General features: G+C 42.4%; 1 long non-coding RNA gene across 2 annotated transcripts; it reads left to right on the top strand.

The window, feature by feature from the left end:
- Positions 1–623: 623 nt before the first annotated feature.
- Positions 624–4,294, top strand: LOC138974306 (uncharacterized). Of its 2 annotated transcripts, none has more exons than XR_011458388.1 (4): positions 624–1,303; positions 1,799–1,914; positions 2,871–2,931; positions 4,094–4,294. It is a non-coding gene; the product is annotated as an uncharacterized lncRNA (long non-coding RNA). The 2 variants fall into 2 exon arrangements; XR_011458389.1 differs by lacking the exon at positions 624–1,303 and adding an exon at positions 1,417–1,436.
- Positions 4,295–10,331: the final 6,037 nt, after the last annotated feature.

Below are 10,331 nucleotides of genomic sequence, written 5' to 3'. Positions count from 1 at the left end.
GCTAACTTCGACCATTATTTTTAATAATCACTGAGACTCGGCATGTAACCTCTACATCTTGCACACGTTTGCTTTAGTAGTGGCAAAGAAGGAAAGCGTGTGACATTCCAATACATTAGTCACCCCGATACCCCGAGTTGTCGTTGATACTGCGGGTTCAGTTCTTTGCCAAATTCCTGAAGACTTGCCTCCCAGCAATCCAACATTGAACAAGAGGCGAAGCCTTCAAGGCTCACGTAAGAAATAGACAAACAGTAACACAAACTCAATCACTCCGTCACACATACACACCCACACACACACACACACACACACACACACACACACACACACACACACACACGCAGGGCCGTAGCACAGCTCCTAAAAGTGGTCCGGCCATAAAAAAAATAAAAAGGTACGGTCCCGCTCCATAAACACACGCACACCCAGAACTGGTGTCAATCTGCCATACTCATCCGGCCAGCACAAATTATGTCCGTCCTCAAACCTTCATGGAAGGCCTAGTGCTTTACCGCGGTAAAATCTTCGACAAAACACAAACAGACCGCTTACCTGCATTCTTGTACTTGCCATATCGGAGAACATGGATCGAAAGCAAACTTTACCGCCTCAGCAACAACGTGAACTAAGGTAGATAACTCAGATGTCTCTTCAGTGCAAAACGCGATGGCTCAGTGGATCAGTAATGCGTCTCAGTCGGTGCATACGCAGTTTGCCTTTTAGTTTTACTTTAGATTTAGATCTATAGTCTTCACTTGTGAATGTCAATTAGTGACAATTTCTCGCTTAACGCTGTCATTGTGCGATCTAAGTCACGACCCCTCCTTCCTCCTAACACAGCGCTGAAGCTTAAGCGGGGCTCACACACAGGTGGAGCAAGCGGAGCAAGGGTGGAGTAGGCTGCACCAGGCGGAGAGATGACGCTACTTCCGTTGCAGGAGTGGAGAAAGTTGTGTGTGCGGTGCGGAGCAAGGAATAGGACACGTTTCTATTTTTTGGCTCCGGTGCAGCGGTGCAGCCAATCAGCGCACTCATCACTTTCTCCGGAAATAGTAGTGTGACACTAGGTGGCATCCCAAATAACGACGGCCGCCTTTTTCGAAAGAACTTTTTCATGGATTTTACACAAGAATACCGAAACGGAAAGATACAATGTGGTTTCCGCTAGATTTCAAGTCACGCTTTTCACTTTTCCGAGGAAGCCAACAGCTGAGTGTGAAGAAACGCTGCTGTTCAACTTCGAAATCTCCAGTCGCAGACGACCTTCGCTTTTGCAGTACAGTCAATCGACTCAATGCAGGTGCAATGTTACTCATTTCGATCAGCTTGTTTTCGTATATATTTTTGCATTAAGATCATGTACAATGATTGGAATCAAAGGAGGAATGACTTCAGTATGCAAATGCGTTGGTTTGGCCGAAATCAATACAGCAGTAATTAAGCTAGGTTCTTTCTCGTCAGTTTGTTTTTTGCGACTGAAGTTTGTCTTCTGAATGTACCACTTGCTTGATTTTGATTGTTTGTTCAGCTCTTCGGCACAAAATTCATCATGCAAGATATCAATTTGTTGAATGATAACGGGATAAGTGAAGTTCAAACATGTATCTGCTTGCAAAAAACAATCGCAGGGACAGATCTATCTGCTTCATTGACTGACAGATTCATTGTCATTGAATTTCCAACGTAAAATGACTCGTTTGCAGACTCTCTAATTAGATCCATCGAGTGTTTGTGTTCTTAGATCCATTAGCTATGCAGGCTTTTTGCGATCATAACATTGTTTGGGTTTGTGCAGGTGCAATCTGCAGATCAGAGGAGATTGACCGCAGGGTGACGCAGTGTCAGTGATCAATGCAACTTGTGTTCGACACTCAATATTGCCTTCTACCAAACTCAAGGGCAAAACAAAAGGTACGTGCTTGTGAATTCATATTATGTAATGTCTGTGAAGATTAACACCGTCTTTAGCTCTAGTCTGAGTGATCATGCTTATTAATATCCAATTCAAGTTACATACGATACATACTCCGCCCCAGCACCACCCTCACCCCATAGCACTGCTATTCAGATACTACAGTCCAACAACTAACCCTCTAAAAGTCCCCCCCCCCCCACTCTCAGTGTAACATCTGTTGCTATCTGCACCTTTGTGTGGTAATGGGAAACTCGTGCTCAAATAGTTTCAGAACTGTTGATATTATAAGAGTTTTATTTACCAATGGTTCTCCCCTCCCTCCTTCATATTACACCGACACTCTCTATGCCCACCCTCCACCCCCTTCCCCCATCCCTTCCCTCTACAGGCACGTCTACTAAAGTCTCAGACGTGATAGGATTAAGAGGATGCCACAATGATCCGGGTAACTTTGCAAATAATCATACTGATATAACAGAAGAAAGTTATTCCACAGTCATTTCTACTTATACATAACAGTGTTACAAAACAGGAATTTGTGCTATTAAAGTTATAATCTACAAACAACAAAGACCCTCCAGCCCCCCCCCCCCCCCTCCTCACCTGCAACATATACATGTTCATGTCCAACTTTCCCAGTGGCTCTTAATCTTATGTCTATGACTTGATATTGAAGAGTAGAAAGTGTTTAGTTTTCAATGACTAAATTTCCCCTCACACACACACACACACAAACACACACGCACATGCACAGCTGTTGTCTCCTTCTCAATCTCTCTGTGTCTCTCTGTTTAATTAAAATATTTGGATCACTAACTCTTCACTGAGATTCAGTGTTATGTGTTATGTGGAGTAAGATTAGTGAATGTTGCTGCTGATTCTGTTGTTCTTACTGTTCTTCCTCCCTGCATAATCTTTTTTCTCCTTAAACAGTTTTTTTTTATTACTACAGTGCGTCTATGGAGTGTACATCAGAGATGTGATGGGACCAAAAACATTCCAAAATGAAACAGGTAACTTTTTAAACTGGTCTTCATTTTGTTTATTGAGAAGTTGGTTCACATGATACATTTCAGAGTCGTCCTTTTAAATTCGTTAAATATTGCACCAGTCACTACATCTATAGATTATCAGATTAAGTTGTCTTCTTCTGCATTATGCATATATATGCAATATTCATCATTAGTGCGCGCGTGTGTGTGTGTGTGTGTGTGTGTGTGTGTGTGTGTGTGTGTGTTTATTGGTTGAAGACGACACAGGCCCCTTCCCTCATTTGTTTATCTGTGTGCGAGACTTCGTGAGTCAGTTGCATAGGCAGGATAGCTAACTGAGTTGCCTGCAAGACCGTTAACGGCATTTTGCACTGTATATTTGCTGTACATTAATTTCAGCTTAGGTATGACCAATACCAAAAGTTACAATGTTGTAGGTGAAATGGTCTGTCTTTTGGGCTCTTTCCAAAAAGGATCCGAATTCGGGGATAAACTCAACCGTTTCGGGTTTTATATGGAGCCGTACACTAATTAACCCGATTTAAGCATTAAAGAATTTAAGAGTGTTAGTTTTGGAGGGTATAAACTATGTAATTTAAATGAAAATTTCAATAATAAATTTTCGTATAATTAATATACTTACCCAATTCTCATAGTTTATACCCTCCCATCCTTCCACGCTACTTAATTTCCTATGGCGTCTTTTTTTTAGCTTGGTTACCACCCTTTCGAGGGCAGGTAATTTGAGTAGTTTTTCGACATCTAGCATATATGAGATCTTAGTCAATGCATCCCTCAGACAACCAGTTACACCGTTAATGACACATGAAGCAATAAGGTAACTATCAGATAACACTTGTATACAGAAAATCCACTCGGACAAGATCAACAAAATCTTACGATCTTGTTAACTCATTGGAGACGTAATGTTTTAGTCCTTTTTTTTTGGTTGAAAATGTGCTGAAAAAAGAAGATTACAGCTAGATCAAAACTCAAAAGTGTTCCAAATTACCCCTCCATTTGACCTGTGAACTCGCCACTGTGTTGACCTTTGTCATGCATAAGATATAGTTAATAATCGCCAAATATTAACTAACTAGGTCAACAGGTCAAGAAGTATTAAGCATTTTTATGGGCTGCATTTGTTTCATTTGTGTCACCTTTTATGTTTATACTTTTGCAGGCTGGTGTGGAGTTCTGATGTTGCCAGGGCGATGGAAGACACATACATAAGACATATAAACAAGCTTCCCTGTGAAGTGTTTTGATCACAAATCACCATTATTTTACACATTTATGCATATCTATTCTCAGCTCAGACTTGTGCTTTGAAATTGGATGTTTAAGTACTAGCTAAAACCCTGAATAAAGTCTTCGCAATACATGGAATGGGATCAAAAGTGTGTGTGTGTGTGTGTGTGTGTGTGTGTGTGTGTGAGTGTGTGTGTGTGTGTGTGTGTGTGTGTGTGTGTGTGTGTGTGTGTGTGTGAAAACAACATTCACAAATGAGGGTGAGATAAAACATAAAAAAAGCTACAGCACAGATACTTTTTGACTCACATGCGAAGCAAAAGTGATTTGTCTAGCGTCAAGGACGGATCCAGGGGGGGTTCCTGTCACCCCCCCCCCCCCCCCCGGCCTGAACATGTATCTCCTCCAAGGGTGAAAATAAAATAAAAATCAATAAATCATGACAAATATTCGGAGAACGCGCCAGCTAGATTCCACATATTCTCATCTACATTTCAAAACGTCCAGACCTCCCTAGCGCCCTCAACTAATGAACCCCGAACACAATTGGGGGCCACCCCCAACCTGATACGGTCCGGCCATGAGCGTTCTATATCGTCCTCTTTAGAAACTTGTTGCGCTGTTGACACACGTACGTTTCTATTTGCAAACATCCATAAAGTAATATTTTGTTAATCATGTTTAAAACATTTCTTCTGAGTAGAGTGAAGCTAAATCAAACTACACACAAAATGAAAAAAACTAAATCTAAATCAAAGCCATATTGCGCGTAACATAAAGCAACAGTCTAACCGTCTGCAAGAGAGATTGTTAGTAGTAGATCTAAAAAAAAAAGAATGGATTCCATGGAAGCTAGTGTAACTATACACATTCAACATCTTTGAAGCTTCGGATATAACTCGATAAAACAAAAAAGAACCAAAACTTAAAACATGTCCCAACAGTTGTTAGTCCACCTCTCTCTTCACCCGACCCCCACACTCACATAGTTTGTGTCTGAAAAGCTCTAAAACGCACTGGCACACACGCACACACACTGACTTATACAGAGTCCATTTAGAAATATGTTCAGTAATTGCGATAAAAGACAAGACTTTTGTCTCCTTTGGTAAACATCACGGTGTTTTTTTTCCCGCCACTTCTTATCCACGTGTAAAAATATTTCCCATCAGACTGCGCGAGTGGAGAAACTACGTCATATCATAGGGGAATCCCCTACCGGAGCAGGATCGGAGCAGCCTGCTCCGGAACCGGAGCTTGTGTGTGAGAGGGCAGGTGGAGAGCGGAGCAGGATCGGAGCAGCCTGCTCCGCTTGCTCCGCCTGTGTGTGAGCCCCGCTTTATGAAGACGATTTTTTTTTTTTAACAAAAAACTGGTCCGGCCATGGCCGGAGTGGCCGGTAGGGCTGCTACGGCCCAGACACACACACACAGTAAGCATAGGTGACACTGTGCAAGAAAGCGAGACACTAGATCTAGGTCTAGCCTACTTAAGCCTGTCCTTAATTGAGCCCGTAGTCGACTACACGAAGCTTCGCAAAGTCTTAATACCAAAAACCCGCAGCTACGGTGTGGTACTTTGACCCCAACATCGCTTCTCAAGTTTTGACATGCGAAGCTTCGCCATAGCTCGCAACGAAGTTTTTGGTTTTTTTGTAAGAAGAGTGCTTTTTGATTCAAGATGGACGACGAAATCAGACTCAATACAATAGTGAAGAATGCACTTATCGACTTTGGTCGATATCGACTAACCTCCTACCTGTATTATTTCATACTGCGATGCATTGACATGTCGAATGAAACTCGAAATCCCAGCGCTCACGCCAACTGGTCCCGGCCGTGCTCAGTCAACGAAATAGAACACATACAATTAACTTACGTCATCATCAAGTACGTAAAGTACAATTTGTGACGTAAAGTACTCAGAAAGAAGCACACCACGCGCTGGTCGAGACTACGTGCATGCGCTTTCTGACTAATAAGATTTGAGACGCCAAGACATGAAAAGATAACTCTCTTTTCCGCCATAGTGCCTTCCAACTAGTCTCGGCCCGCTCAAAATAATGAGCCAAAATGACCGAGACTTTCAGTAATTCCTTCGCGTGACGTCTAACCCTCTTACGCCATAATGTGACGTCTTCAAATGAATCAAATAAGCAGCCGATTTGAAGATATGTTGCTTTACTTTCCAAATATATGGTTATAGCACAACATTGAACCGAGTGGTTCACCGGTAATAACGAAATAGATGTTGTTTTTCTAAAAACATACACTGCTCAAAATAAGTCAAGGACCAAAAGCTATTTTTCGATCCCAACGTTGATTGTGCAAATATCACAACAATCGGCGACAATAACCCTCTCCGCTTTGTGGTCGTCTTGACAGCTTCCCTGCCTTTGCTGTGACAGCAAAAACGGGTACTCGGACTTTGCCTGTTTCTCTGTGCAGGCAAGCAAAGAATCCGCAATATTGAGAAAAACGCACGTGAAAGTAACCCTCCTGCAGAGCTCAGCACAGGTGATTCTGCCCCAACCAATCTTTTTCACGTGAACCATTGGTCCTCTGAGAGTGAAATGTCGTCACCAGAAATGATTTATAAGCCCAGGCAAAATCACAGCAGGCCACCAAACAACCATGCCTCCAAGACGCCACCTTAACCTTGTCGACCGCGGACGAGCTCTAGCCTGGGTTCAAGAGGATATCCGGCTCCGAGAGATTGCTGCAAGACTTGGCTGCTCCCATTCCGTCATCGTGAGGCTGCGGCAGCGCTTTCTGGCCACTGGAAGTGTGGAAACCAGACCCCGGTCTGGGCGCCCTCGAAGCACCGCACAACGTCAAGACCACTACATCACACGCCAGGCGTTGCAGACCAGGACGACCACTGCCAGCACCATCAGACGAAGGCTTAGGGTGGCAACCAACACTGACATCAACGAGCAGACCGTCCACAACCGCCGTCATGACCAGACGCTGCACGCAAGGCGTCAACTTGGCCGCATTTTACTGACGCCACGTCACATGATGGCAAGGCTGGCCTGGTCCACCCGCCATTTGAGATGGAATCGACAGCAGTGGGCCCAGGTACTGTTTTCCGATGAATCTCGATTTAGTCTGGAGCATGATGATGGCAGGACCAGGGTCTGGTGGCGTCCAGGAGAACGCATGATCCCTCATGCGTGAGGGAGAGAAGAGCCTACCGGGGAGGGTCAGTGATGGTGTGGGCTGGGATCAGTGAGCATCACAGGACCCCACTGTACCATGTACGGGGCAACTTGAATGCCCATGTCAACAGGGACCAGATCCTCAGGCCCCAAGTCCTGCCCATGCTGCGTCAGATTGGGCCCCATGCAGCGCTACAGGACGATAATGCTCCCCCACATCGAGCACGGCTTGTGGACGCCTTCCTGCAGCAGGTACAGATGAACAGGATGGATTGGCCAGCCAACAGTCCCGACATGAACCCTATCGAGCATGCGTGGGACATGTTGGGCCGTCGTGTTCGCGAGAATCATGCTCCACCTGCAAACCTCCAACAGCTGCTCGTTCTTCTTCAGCCAGAGCGGCAGGCCGTCCCCCAGGTTAATCTGGCAAACATTGTCCACTCAATGAGGGATCGCTGCAAGCCGCCAGAATCGTGGGGGTTATACACATTATTGAACTTTGGAAACCGGTGAAACATTAGAATTGACAATCTGCAAAGACTTGCGACTTTTGATTTTGACCCCCCCTTCACTTAAGAGACAATAACTCAATTGTTTATGAATGGAATTCAATGCACTTTGGCGTGATTGTTGTTGAATGATTTGACCACAACATATTACAAGTTCCATGTTTTTGATTAATTGGTTTTTGCGTAATTTGTGTTTGGATTTTTGGTCCTTGACTTATTTTGGGCAGTGTATATGCATTTTGTTGAGAAGAGGGTTTCTGTTCATTACTGATTTGTTAAGAAATAGGGTATGGTATTATCATTGTTACGCATACTAACGTTCAAAATGTTACTTCATGCTCATGAGAGAGAGAGAGAGAGACAGAGACAGAGACACAGAGACAGAGAGAAAGAGAAAGAGAAAGAGAAAGAGAGAGAGAGAGAGAAAGAGAAAGAGAAAGAGAGAGAGAGAAAGAGAGAGAGAGAAAGAGAGAGAGAGAGAGAGAGAGAGAGAGAGAGAAAGAGATATGAACTTCGCAGGCCTAAACTAAATGATAAATCTGGTACAGTTCATGTTAGTTTGCCTGTATATAGATGTATTGAACTTAAGGTGATGAGTTTGTTGTAAGTCTGTGGTAAATATATCTGGGTACCCTTTTTGTGTATCAAGTTGGAGGAGTTCGTGAAAGGTTTCCAGTTGTCAACACAAGACTGCAGGGATGTGATGCAGCATATTGAGAAGCAGATGGACCGTTGCCACACCGACAATGATGTGTACCGTAGACCTCTTCCACAGAGCGAAGGTAAGTTGATCTACATACTATGATACTCGACATGTTTCAAGGCATTGCGGAGGGTAATTATCCCTTCAACATAAAATCAATGATTATTAATGCTTCTGATCAGAAAACACAGATTCCTATGAATGGTCTGGTATTGTCTACTTTTAACTTACATCTTAACACAGAATGCAATAGTTTTAAAGAGTTATTGTGGTGACGTTTACGCTGTATATAGACCAATCTTTGTGTGCATGAATAATTTGTTTTTAGTTTAAAAATTGCTGTCCGTTTTTAGCCGATTGTAGCAAAAGCATATTTGATAGTTGTTGCCATCATAATCATCATCGTCAGCAGCAGCAGTGTGTTCATAGCTGCACACATGAGGTTAAGCATACGCAATGCAATCAGTCATTCTTATGAGAGTAAAATATGCCAACAATGTGTGTTCTGTCATTTAAATGCTTAACCTAAATAGAACCTGATTTCGAGGCCTTTTGTTTTATCATTCTGGTGTTTATCTAGATGTGCTGTGTATCTTATAAGAAGTTCTTAAAAGTTCGAAGTTATTTTAGCATATAGGTTTTTTATGGTCTTAACAGTTAAACATGTATTACGTTATCATTAAGATTCATGCTTTGTTAGTACTAAGCAGTTGTTTTAATCAGTCTGGTTTTCTCTTGTTTTCATCTTATGAACATTCTAAATGTTAGACTAACTTATTGTCTTGTACAGAATAACAACTGTGTGAATGGTGCTATACTGAATGAAAGAGTGTGACATGAAGTTCTTGTACATCATTGCAAAGAGTGTGAATGACGTTTTAGTTTAGATGTCAAGCGCTTAGAGCAAGCCTTTTTAACAAAAGTTTTTGATTTAGCGCTATATAAATGTTCTTATTATTATTATTATTATTATTATTATTATTATTATTATTAAAATGTATGTTGCAGTTACCGTGAATTCTGCTTTTCTGGTGGTTGACCTTGGCAGTGGCAATTTAAAGATTCAACTCGTCAAGTTTAAAGCTAGGAAGAAAACTGATGTACGTTATGAACACTACACCATGCCACAGCAAGCTCGACTAAGCACAAGAATACAGGTGACTGCATTTTGCAAAGTTGTTGTGCATCTCATTACTATGGTTAGATTCTTTTTACTAGAGTGAAATTGCAACTTTATGCTGTGATTTACATATGTTGTTTCACGTGTTCAGGCTATTTGTTTCCTTTGAAACCTGAATCTTTACTTTTCATCTCGTTTCGTCATTTTGCGACACATACTGTTGAATGTTTAAAATAGTGGTTACAACACCTGTGAGCAAAGGTTAACAAAGTGCAGGAAAAAAGTTTGTTTTTAGTGTGATGGGGTGGAAGGAGGATATATGCGATTGGTTTGATGTGGTAGGAAGGTGAATGTAGTCACGTAGTAGAAGTAAGACCCCGAAGTAAGGAGAACACTATGTGGGTGTCTCTTTAGTGTCTTGCACTGAACGAACATCACTTGCTCTCGTTCTGGACTTTCACTCACATGTGGACAATGATAGACAAGCGTTCACTGGCACAGAACGACGAATCACTTGATGCAAAATTAAACTTTGGAAAACCATGTCTGTCGATTTACATTTCTCTTTAATTTTTTATTCCTCTCCTCTCCTCGCCAACCCAGCCCGAAGGCCACAAAGCCACACCAATAGTACAATAGTCTACATCAGTATGTCTCCATAACAGGGTACACAACAAG

Source organism: Littorina saxatilis, linkage group LG8 (genome assembly GCF_037325665.1).
Source record: "Littorina saxatilis isolate snail1 linkage group LG8, US_GU_Lsax_2.0, whole genome shotgun sequence".
In the NCBI taxonomy this organism is placed as follows: Eukaryota; Metazoa; Mollusca; class Gastropoda; order Littorinimorpha; family Littorinidae; genus Littorina; species Littorina saxatilis.
The sequence above is the reverse complement of the archived record's forward strand: the minus strand, read 5'-3'. Positions and strand labels throughout refer to the sequence as shown.